Source organism: Vigna umbellata, chromosome 3 (assembly GCF_029865625.1).
Source record: "Vigna umbellata cultivar VRB3 chromosome 3, Vumbellata_1.0, whole genome shotgun sequence".
Classification (NCBI taxonomy): Eukaryota; Viridiplantae; Streptophyta; class Magnoliopsida; order Fabales; family Fabaceae; genus Vigna; species Vigna umbellata.
The window spans coordinates 46540278-46551906 of NC_142167.1; positions in this window are offsets into that span (position 1 = coordinate 46540278).

Consider the following 11629-nt stretch of genomic DNA (forward strand, 5'->3'; position numbering starts at 1 on the left):
ATTCCATAATGTAGTAGCTTGGCCAGAAGAACCAGTACATGGAGAAGGAGCTGGAGCAGCTGAAGCTTCAGCTAGAGATATGGAAGAAGATGAAGCTGAGGAGGAGGATGCGTTTGATGATGATGATGATGAGGAAGAAGAGGAAGATACAGAGGACAGCTCAGACTGATGAGGAGCTGAGATAGCATTTACTGATGAATGCTATCATATGATTATGCTTTTGTGGTTTAAGTTTTCTGAACTTATTTGTTTTTGTTTTTAGATTAGGGTTTGATGTACTCTATTTGAAACCTGGTTTCTTGTGATGGTTTGCTATTAACTGTGATTGTGTGATAAGTAATGCTGAATGATGCTTATGATTAATTGATGTTGAGATGATGTGCACATTAAAATGCTTATATAGGTGATTCACAAGCTTTGTGAACAAATGCATGATATCATGATTGTGATTGTCAAATTAAGCAGGATGTGTATGTCAAATGTGAATGAGCTTATATGTGAGATTTTGAGCTCCAGAGTTGTTATTGTTAAATGCTATTACTTTGAAAGCATGAATGATTTTGCCCAGGTTTTCTATGATTGAATCAATTGCTTGTTTTGCATCATATGATCAAGGCCGTTTGTTGGAAACCTTATTATTGGCCAAATTTGTAAAATTAGCCCACTAAAAGATAACACTTTGTGTTCTATCCTTTGAACCCTTAGCCTTGAACATACACTGAAACCCTTGATTGAAAATCTTACCTTGAGTTAAGTAGAAGATCTTGTGTAGTATTGTTAAATGTTCAAGTTTGGGGTTGTTGGGAAAACATGAAAAGCATTGAGCTAAGAGCTAAAAAGTAAGAATGTGCAAAGAAAAAGAAAAGAAAAGAAAAAGAAGCAAAGCTCAATGCAAAGGCAAAAGAAAGTTGGGAAAGAATAAGATGATTGTGTTGTTATGATTCTCTTAACTCAAGGATTTTGTGATCCAGAAAAACCAATTTTCTTGTTAGCCCAGCCACATTATAAGCCATAGAAAAGTCCTTGAGATGATGCATGCTTGTGAATGTTTTTGATTGTGGTAAAATGAAAGGCAAAGTTAATTCATGTGACATTGTAATAGTAGAGTGAATGAGTGATTACCTCTTATACACTTGTGTGTGAGTGAAACACTTTACCTAGTGAGGAGATATTCCATTAACACATGAACATCCATGCTTAATTGATTGATCATTCATGAAAAATAGCATTTGTTGGAATTTAAATGACTTTGTGAACACTAAAGCATGTGCACTTCTTGATTGAACTCTTGGTCATAAGTTTGAGTGAAGTTGTTACTTATCTTGAAAAAGAGGATTTTTGAATGAGTGAACCATCATATGAATTGGTTGAAGATGGAGTTACATCTTGTTTGCTTGAGGACAAGCAAAGTTCTAAGTTTGGGGTTGTGATAACAGTTGAAAAACTGTTATTTTCATGCTTAAAATTCATACTAAAAGCAACCTTTACACTTAAAAACTAGCTTGAAATCATGCCTTTATTGATATTTTCAGAAATAAGAGAGCTGGACAGGTTTATGCTTGATTTCAGTGTTTTTGTGCAGGTTTTAAGGTGAATTTGGTGAAAGAAGTGAAGAAGGAGAGAAGTGAAATCAGAAAAGACAACAAAAAGTGCAAAAAGGAGAAGCCGAAGTCACCGCTCAGCGGCAGTTTACCGCTGAGCGGCACTCAGGTGCTTGCGGGAGGTCCGCTGAGGGGCAAAATGGCCGCTGAGGGGAGAAAACCAGTCACGCACTCACCGCTGAGCGGTATTTTACCGCTGAGCGGCACTTTAATGGGCTTGGACTTGACTTTTTGTAATTTACGAATGATATATAAGCTTTAGGATTTCCTAGGGTTAGGCATCTTTGGCAGAAACGAGGCAAACACTCTCTCTTCCACCCCTTTGAAGGAGGATCTTGGATGCTGAGGCTTCCTCTTCACCTGTTTAGGGTTTATTCTTTCATTCTTTCATTGTTATTCATCTAGATTCACCATGACTATGGTGAACTAAATCTTGTATGTTTGTTGGGGAGTCAATGTAATCTTTTGAAACTCTCATATATGGAATCTGTTGTTTACATCTTTCAATTAAGACATATGCTTTCTTTCATCATTAGTTAGGGTTTTTCCTCTTTGATTAATGCTTGCATTGTTTAACTCATTCAATGCATGATCATTGGTTTTGTCGATACGGGCACGTACGGGGAAGTCTAGATCTGGGGAATTTCTCCCAATAGTATATTGGTTGCCTTAAGCTCCTGCGCAAAATAAACTAATCATTAGGAATGCTAGGAATTGTATGAACTATTTGATTAGGGAGAAGCCATCTAGAATGGTACTTTAGAGAGTGGCATTAGCAATGATGATTTGAATGTTGAATTCCTAAAATGTATGAGAGTGGATGAGATGAAATTGACCCCCAACAACATATTCATTCATATATTCCATTGAAAGTGTTTATCTTTTGTCTTTGCCATTGATCAAAATTCATGCATACATGTTTATTTTCTGTCTTGCATTTTAAAACCAAATATTTCGTTTGTAAGTCTTAGTTAATCAAGAAACCACATAACTAAACTAGGCCGTGAGTCCTTTGGGAAGAACGATACTTGGTCTTACCAAGTTTTATTACTTGAACGATTCGGTCATACTTGTCGATTGTGAAACAAGTTTGTGACATCATAATTTGGTGTTCATAAATTTGTCCATCACTCAGCGCCCCTAAAAAGGTGCTCAAGCTTTGTGCGATACATGAAACTGGCGCTCAACCCCCCTTTCTAGCGCTCAGCCCTAAATGGCTGGCACTCAGGGACTCTTTCTAGCGCTCAACTTCAGCTTGACTTTTCTACACTGCGTCTGTTTCTTTTTTTCTACATTCCAACTCCTTGGGACTTTAACTCCTCTTTTAAATCATTCCAATAACCTACAAAATCAAGGGAATTTAGTGATAAAATCATCAAGTATACCCTCTACTCACTTATTCACAAAACTATACTAAAAACATGAGTTCAAGCAAGCTTCTAAGTCAAAAAGGATTGATTTAATATCAAAACTGAATCACAAATAATGGTATTTTCAATCGTTATCAGGAACTAAATTCAATTTGTTGTTGGGGGACGGATTAACCTCGTGAACTCTCATGTATTTGAATTGATTCCAATTTATTCATGTTTTTTTCATCAATTGTTAGGGATTTTCTCCTTTGCTCTATGCTTATTATGTTTTGATCACTCAATGCATGATTATATGGTCTTCTTTCTTCCTCCTTCTTCTCTTTCTGATGATCTTATGCTCCTAGTACAGATTTTCGAATTTAATCCTGCAGACACTCAAGAACACTACACTAGAGCACCCAATTAGCACAAACAGGTAAAAAAATAAAAAATAAAAAGATGAAAATATAAAGATAAAAAGATGAAAAGATAAAAAGATGAAAAGATAAAAAGATGAGAAGATAAAAAGATGAAAAGGTAAAAAGATAAAAAGATAAAAAGGTAAAAAGATAAAAAGATAAAAAGATAAAACGATCAAAAGATAAAAAGATCAAACGATAAAAAGATAAAAAGATAAAAAGATAAAAAGAGAAAAAGAGAAAAAGAGAAAAAGAGAAAAAGAGAAAAAGAGAAAAAGAGAAAAAGATAAAAAAAAATTAAAGATAAAGTCTAACCGGTTAAGAATCACACAAATAGAATAGTTATACCACCAGTCACCGGCAACGATGCCAAAAACTTGTTAACACTTCGGCAAGTGTACCGAATCGTATCAAGTAATAATAAATGGTAAAACCAAGTATCGTTTCTCAAGAGACTCACGACACTAAGCAATTATGTGACTACTCAACTAATTAAGACTCTAAAGAACAACTTTTGGGGGTTTTGAATGCAAATGCAATAAAATAAATATGAATGCAATTTGATCAATTGAGGCTAAACACAAGAATGAATGGATGAAGTTGATGATATTGTTGTTGGGTTTAGATTTCACCTAATTTACTCTCATGCATATATGAATTCTTCTTCTTCATTAATGTTAATTTCACTTTCTAATTTACCTTAAACCCGATGTCTCGGTGAAGAAAGCCTACTCCTAATTACTAGTTCACAATGTCTTGTCTCCCTAGCAATTAATCATGTATTACATTCACACAGAAGCTTAAAGGCAACCGATCCTCCTATTCCTATATCTAGGTAATATTGCTTTCAGGAGAATTTCCCCAGTTCTAGATTTTCTCATATGTGTCCATAGTGGAAAAATCAATAATCATACAATCGAATGAGTTAAACAAAGCATGCATAGTGTATAGAGGAAAACCCCTAACAATTAATGAAGTAAAGCATATATAATCAAGAATCAATTCAATACATGAGAGTTTAAGAGGTTACATCTTTCCCAACAACAAATAAGGTTTAGTTCCACATTATCATGTAGAAACTAGATGAACAATTAAAGAATGAAAGAATGAAAGAGATAGAAAAACCCTAGAAAGAGAAGAGGAGAGTTATCACCATCCCCAAATCTACCCCCAAGGGGTGAAAAATGTGTTTTTGTACTCAAGCCATCATAAGATACATTCCCTAGGACGTGCAAGTCCTTAAATAGACTAGAAAAATAATAGAAAACAAGTCCAAGCCCATAAAAATAACAGAAAACAGGTCCAAGCCCACGTCGCCAACGCTCAACGGTAGTTGTGACACTCAAATGACACATGACCGTTCGATTTCACTTTTGACCAATCGGCCTTACATTGTTGACAGTTCGGAATGTCTTCTACCACTTCATTCAACTTCTCCTCTCCCAAACCGTTCAGTTTGTCTATGTTTTTCTGCAGCCGTTCAGTCCTTAGTTACACCATTCGACAGTTGTCTTTCTTGCTCACACCGTTCGACCTAATTCCACCACCTTCACACCGTTCGGTCTCTGTTATGAACTGTTCGGTCTCTGTCTTCTCATCTATCTGATTGTTCGGTCAGTCTTAGTAACCGTTTGGTCTGGATTCTCCCGCATTCTACCGTTCGGTGTGGGTTCTTAACCGTTCGGTTTGGAATCTCCTACATCCTACCGTTCGGTCTGGTACTATTTCTGTCCTTTCTGGGTTCCATCTCCTTGGTACTTTTTCTCTTCTTCCAAATCATATCAATAACCTACAAAATTAAGGGAATTTAGTGATAATATCATTAAGTATATCCTTTACTCACTTCTTCACAAAACTAAAGAAAAAACATGAGTTCAAGCAAGCTTCTAAGTCAAAAAGGGTGTGTTTAGTATCAAAATTAAGTATAAAAATAAAGGTTTTTCAACCATTATTGGTGGTCTACTAATTAAGTGTTGGTATCGGAGGGGGTATTTTTCGAAGAGTATAGCGCAGCGGAATTAAAACTCAGAGAGCGGAAAGCGTGTTCGATCACAATTAAAATTAATTTGGTCCTTTTAGTAAAAATAATTTTCTTTCAGAAAATTAATCAAACAGTTGATATACGTAAAATAATATGAGTGTAGGGAATAGAAAAATCACACAGATATTTTTATACTGGTTCGATTCAACAGAATCTACGTTCAGTCGTTAATCACTATAAATAATGATTAACAGTTCCACTAAAAATGGTTTAACAGATTACAATCAAATGAACAAGAATAAAACGAAAAGAACCACTCTACCAACTTGAAGAGAACCGCTCCGGTAATCGACCAACGATTCGCAAGCTTCTCCTTTCACAAGACCAAGCAGAGTACCTAGCTAACTTGAAGAGAGTTTGCTCCGACAATCGACACACGATACGCGAGCCTCTCCTTTCACAAGACCAAGCAAGGGAACAATGAACAAAAAGCTCTCTAAGAACGTTCCTCTGACACACAGTGTTCTAAGCTTTCTCAGTTAAAAAAAAAACGTTACCTTCTGATTTCTCCAAATCAAATTATATAGCCAAGTACACTGAATGCCAAAGGTCAGCTCCCAACTGCCATGAATAATCGATTATTGTAAGTGAGAATCGATTATTCAAGTCCATTACAGAGTTTTCAAAAAAGTGATAATCGATTATATGAAGTGATAATCGATTATTCAAGTATGACTTGTGATAATCGATTATTGGTTAACCATAATCGATTATACTAGTAAAAATTACAATGTTTAACATTTTCCTACTACATTCAAAATCTACAAGTTGCTTTTTTTAAATATTTTCCTACTACATCCAAAATCTATAAGTTGCAGCATCATCAAATCACGTCGTCAAGTTTTACCAATACTCCTTATTGGTAACAATCTCCCCCTTTTTGATGATGATCAAAAGCTCTCTTTTTAAAAGCAACTCAAGTTTACCTGCAACATATATAAACTAATGGACAATGACAGAGTTAGCAGTACCTGTACAATTAAACACTATTTTTTTCTTTAATCCTCCCCTTATATTTCTTCTCCCCCTTTTTGATCATAAGCAAAAAGAATAATGTAATAACCTCCCCCTTAATATGAGCTCCCCCTCAAAAATGGAATACATGCACAAAATAAAAGCTCATTATATTAAGAACAGAAAGGAATTATATGAAATTCATAAAGATTAAGAAACTAAATACCATAAAGAAAATAACATAACAATCAAACTTAGAGGCCTAAAACCTAGAATTCAAGACTAGGAGAACGTTTAGGAGGTGGGATATTAAGATGACCCTCGATGTTAGATAGGCGAACATCAAGATCAAGAAATTGATCAATCATGTACTCATCAACAGATCGCTGCCACTCATAAATCTCCTCAAAGTGAGTCTTTTGTGCAAGACTCATATCCTCCAACTGTTTAGATAACCTTGCAAAATGTTCTTCCATAGAAGTTGAGGAAGAGGAGGGTATGTTGGATGGTCCAGCATCAGACGGAGCAGCAGCACTTACTGGGTCAGCCATATGAGTGTCCATGTCATCATCTTCATATACATCAGGATGGTCATCATCTTTGTGAATAAGGACTCTGCCTCTAGTAATGAATCCATTTGACGAAAGGTAGTATCTCCAATTTCTGATCCCACAGCTTCAATAGTTTGAACGAGTTCTCCTTCAACAGGTACACCTTTGAATTCTAAAATCCTAGAAATAAGAAGAGCATAGGGAAATTGATATGAATGGGATTTTCTTGGCTTTTACCATTGTGTCAGCAATGAGAGCAGGCCAGTCGATGTGTATGTGATTTAGAATCCCATACAACAGAAGTAAATCCTGCTCAGAGCATTGAGCATGGTTGGTTGCTCTAGGACATAAAATCCAGACAATCAAGTAGTGGATCATCCTTTCTTCAACTTTAAAACCTCCAACCAGTAATTTCCTTCTATTGGTTTGCCGTTCAGGATGATGCAGGAAGGATTGAAAAGTCATCATCCTGTTGAAATCTTCAAGTCCTAAATGGACTTTGACAGCATCATCCCAGATGGGAAGTTGAGCAACATTGGTCCATACGTCATCATCTAAAATGATGCGTACTCCCTTGACCTTAGTAGATATTATCCCATCTCGATAGCGCAAGTTGAAGTAGAAGACTCTTATAAGATCAGGATAAATGCATCCTTTTTGTTCTAACAGATGCGTTAACCCCTGCTCAGCAAAAGTGTTTGGAAATTGAAAGCCATAGAAGCGGAAAAAGTCAAGACGAATAAACTTTACCGCCATGATCTTCCTTTCTTGCCAAGAATTAACAAAGTCTGCATGTTTCCCTTGATCTGAAATCCATCCATCTATGTTTGCAAGACGTGGTTGAGAAGAAGAGGAGGCTCCAGCTGTTCTGCGACGGTGCCTTCTTGAGTCAGCCATGGAGGAAGAATGGGAAAATGAGATTTTGAGAAGGTGAAGAGAAATGAAGAAGATTTGAGCTCTAGATTTGATTTCAGCAGTATTTGGGTGCAAAGGAGTGTCTAATAATCGATTATGGGGGGCTATTTATAAGAAAAATGGAAAAACTAGCCATTTATGGCCGTTTATAGCCGTTATGGGATGCTCCAACGGCTCTATTTTTGAAACTGTCAGCGCGATAATCGATTATGGCTCGTGATAATCGATTATCAGTTCAATAATTACTGCCCAGAATTGCATGATAATCGATTATGCATAATGATAATCGATTATCTGCTCAAGATTTTCCAGAATTGAATTTTATGCATGAATAATCGATTATAACTTAGTGATAATCGATTATGAAGCGTTAAGTTTACGAAAAATGCAAAAATTTGCATAGATTTTGATTCTAAGATATGTCTAACACTCCTAACTCTCTTCTAAGCTCAAAAAATCTATCTTTAGGTAGAGCCTTGGTAAAGATATCAGCTAATTGATGTAAGGTATCAACATATTCAATTTGACAATCCCCTTTTGAATATGATCTCTTAAGAAATGGTGCCTAATTTCTATATGCTTAGTTCTTGAATGCATTATGGGGTTCTTGGTCAAATTTATCGCACTAGTATTGTCACATTTTAGAGGAATTTTGTCAAGGAAGATATCAAAGTCTTCCAATTGTTGTTTCATCCACAAAATTTGGGCACAACAGTTTCCAGCTGCAATATATTCAGCTTCGGTGGTAGACAAAGCTACACATGCTTGTTTCTTTGAGTGCCATGACACTAAAGAACATCCCAAGAAATGACAGGTTCCACTAGTACTTTTTCTATCAATTTTACAGCCACCATAATCTGCATCAGAGTATCCTATTAAACTAGGTGAGGCATCAGAGGGATACCAAAGTCCAAATGAAGTAGTTCCCTTAAGATATTTTAGAATTCTCTTAACTGCAGTCAAATGAGATTCTTTAGGATTGGCTTGGTATCTAGCACATACACAAACACTCTGCATAATATCTGGTCTACTAGCAGTTAAGTATAGCAAGGATCCTATCATGCCTCTAAACATGGTTTCATTCACTCCTTTTCCAATTTCATCCTTATCTAAATAACATGAAGTACCCATGGGTGTACTAGCTTCCTTGCAGCTATCCATACCAAATTTCCTAAGAATTTCTCTACAGTATTTAGTTTGGGAGATGAATGTTCCACCATTCATTTGTTTTATCTGTAGTCCTAAGAAAAAGTTTAACTCACCCATCATAGACATCTCAAATTCACCTTGCATTATTTTTGCAAACTCTTCACACAAAGAATCATCAGTTGACCCAAAAATGATATCATCTACATAAACTTGCACGATTAAAATGTGTTTCCTACTTTCTGAATCAACCTTTCCTCTAGAAAATTCATTTTCAATTAAAAAGGTACTAAGTCTTTCATACCAAGACCTAGGTGCTTGTTTAAGACCATAAAGGGCCTTTTTCAACTTGTAAACATGATCAGGAAATTTAAAATCTTCAAAGCCAGGAGGTTGACTAACATACACTTCTTCTTTTATAAAACCATTTAAGAAAGCACTTTTTACATCCATTTGATATAGTTTAAATTTCATCAAAGATGCATATGCAAGTAATAATCTAATTGCTTCTAACCTGGCTACCGGTGCATACGTTTCATCATAATCTATACCTTCCTCTTGACAGTATCCCTTAGCAACTAGCCTTGCTTTATTCTTTGTGATGTTTCCATCCTCATCAAGCTTGTTCCTGAATACCCATTTTGTTCCTATGACTTGGAATTCTTCTTGTTTTGGAATAAGTTCCCAAACTTCATTCCTTTCAAATTGATTTAGCTCTTCTTGCATAGCAATGCACCACTTGTCATCTTGAAGAGCTTCCTTTATATTTTTAGGTTCTACCTGAGACACAAAAGCAACAGTTAGACAAAAATTATTTAAATTATGTCTAGTAGTTACCCCTTTTGATATATCTCCTATGATGTTGTCCAAAGATAGTCCTCTTGGTTGTTGATAGCTTTTGGAATCAACGACTTGGGGTGTTTCTTGAAGCTCCGGAGGATAATTTTCATTTAGATACATCTCCTCAAGGGCTTCTTTTAAGTAATCCTCATCACCTGCAATGGGTCTATTTGACTCAAGAGGATTTACCTCAAGGTCTACAATCTCATCAAAGACAACATGCATTGATTCTTCAATTATCAGTGTTCTTCTATTGAACACTCTATAAGCTTTGCTAGTCAAAGAATATCCTAGAAAAATTGCTTCATCAGATTTTGCATCAAATTTTCCAAGATTATCTTTTCCATTATTTAAGACAAAGCATTTGCATCCAAAAATTTTCAAATGAGATATATTTGGTTTTCTACCATTCAACAGTTCATATGGAGTTAATTTTAGAATTGGCCTAATAAGCATCCTATTTAACACATAACAAGCAGTACTTACTGCATCAGCCCAAAAGTATTTTGGCACATTAGATTCATTCATAAGCGTTCTAGCTAATTCTTCTAATGATCTATTTTTCCTTTCAACAACACCATTCTGTTGGGGAGTTCTAGGTGCAGAAAAATTATGTGCAATGCCAAATTCTTCACAAAATTTTCCAAACGATTCATTTTCAAATTCACCACCATGATCACTTCTCAAAGTTTTGATTTTCAAATCTTTTTCATTTTGAATACGTTTAGCAAAAGTTTTAAATGCTTTGAAAGCTTCACTTTTCAGAGTTAAAAAGAAAGTCCAAGTAAATCTAGAGTAATCATCAACAATTACAAGAGCATAGTAGTTTCCACCAAAACTTTTAATTCTAGATGGACCAAACAAGTCCATATGCAAAAGTTCTAAAGGTTTTGATGTTGAAATCATGCTTTTAGATGAAAATGAAGATTTGGTTTGTTTACCCTTTTGACATGCAGAACAAAGTTTATCTTTCTCAAATTTTAGTTTAGGCAAACCAATCACAAGATCCTTAGAGATTAATTTATTTAAGTGTTGCATGTGAATATGTGCAGCTCTTTTGTGCCATAGTGATGAGTCAATATTTTGTTCACTTCACTTAGTTTATTGTGCTAGAATTAATCGGGGAAATGTGCTTAATTGTCTAGTATTTTCCCATTTTTGCTAATTGTGCTTAATTTGACCAAAAATTCTTATTTTAATTAATTTGAATTATTTGAGCTTATTATTTGCATTATTGATTGTAGGGAAATTGTTGGATAATATTGGGACATTTGGAGGTCAAAGAAAATGCCACATCAAATATACTTAAAACTAAAATGAGTGAGGAGGTGTGGATTTAAATTATGGGAGTGCACATGGAGATGGGCTTGATTGGAGAAGCTAAGAAGTGGTGCTGGAAGAAAAAGAAGTATCACGGCGCAGCAGAGAGCAACGTCCAGCAGCTTGGCTTTTGAGTGGAGGTGCATTCTTGTGGTGATTAATTAATTGAAGGAAATCAAAATAGTGCTAGGGGACAAAACTTCATGGAATGAAGAAGTGGGCCGAGCACCATGTTTTCTTTCTTTTAAAATATTGGTGCATGGCAATGTGGGGAAAACAAGAGGCCAGCAGCAGCAACACGCAAAGAATGGGCTGGACTTCACGCTCTCCATGCTACACTCCTCCACGGTCCAGCAGATCCAGCAACAACAAGGCACACTGGTCCAACAAGCTTCACTGGAAGCACGTCCAGGGGTACTTCAAGTAAGAAGCAGCAGCATCCAGCGTGGATGGGCTTTAGGTGTATGCTTGGTGTGGGCTACACGTCCAG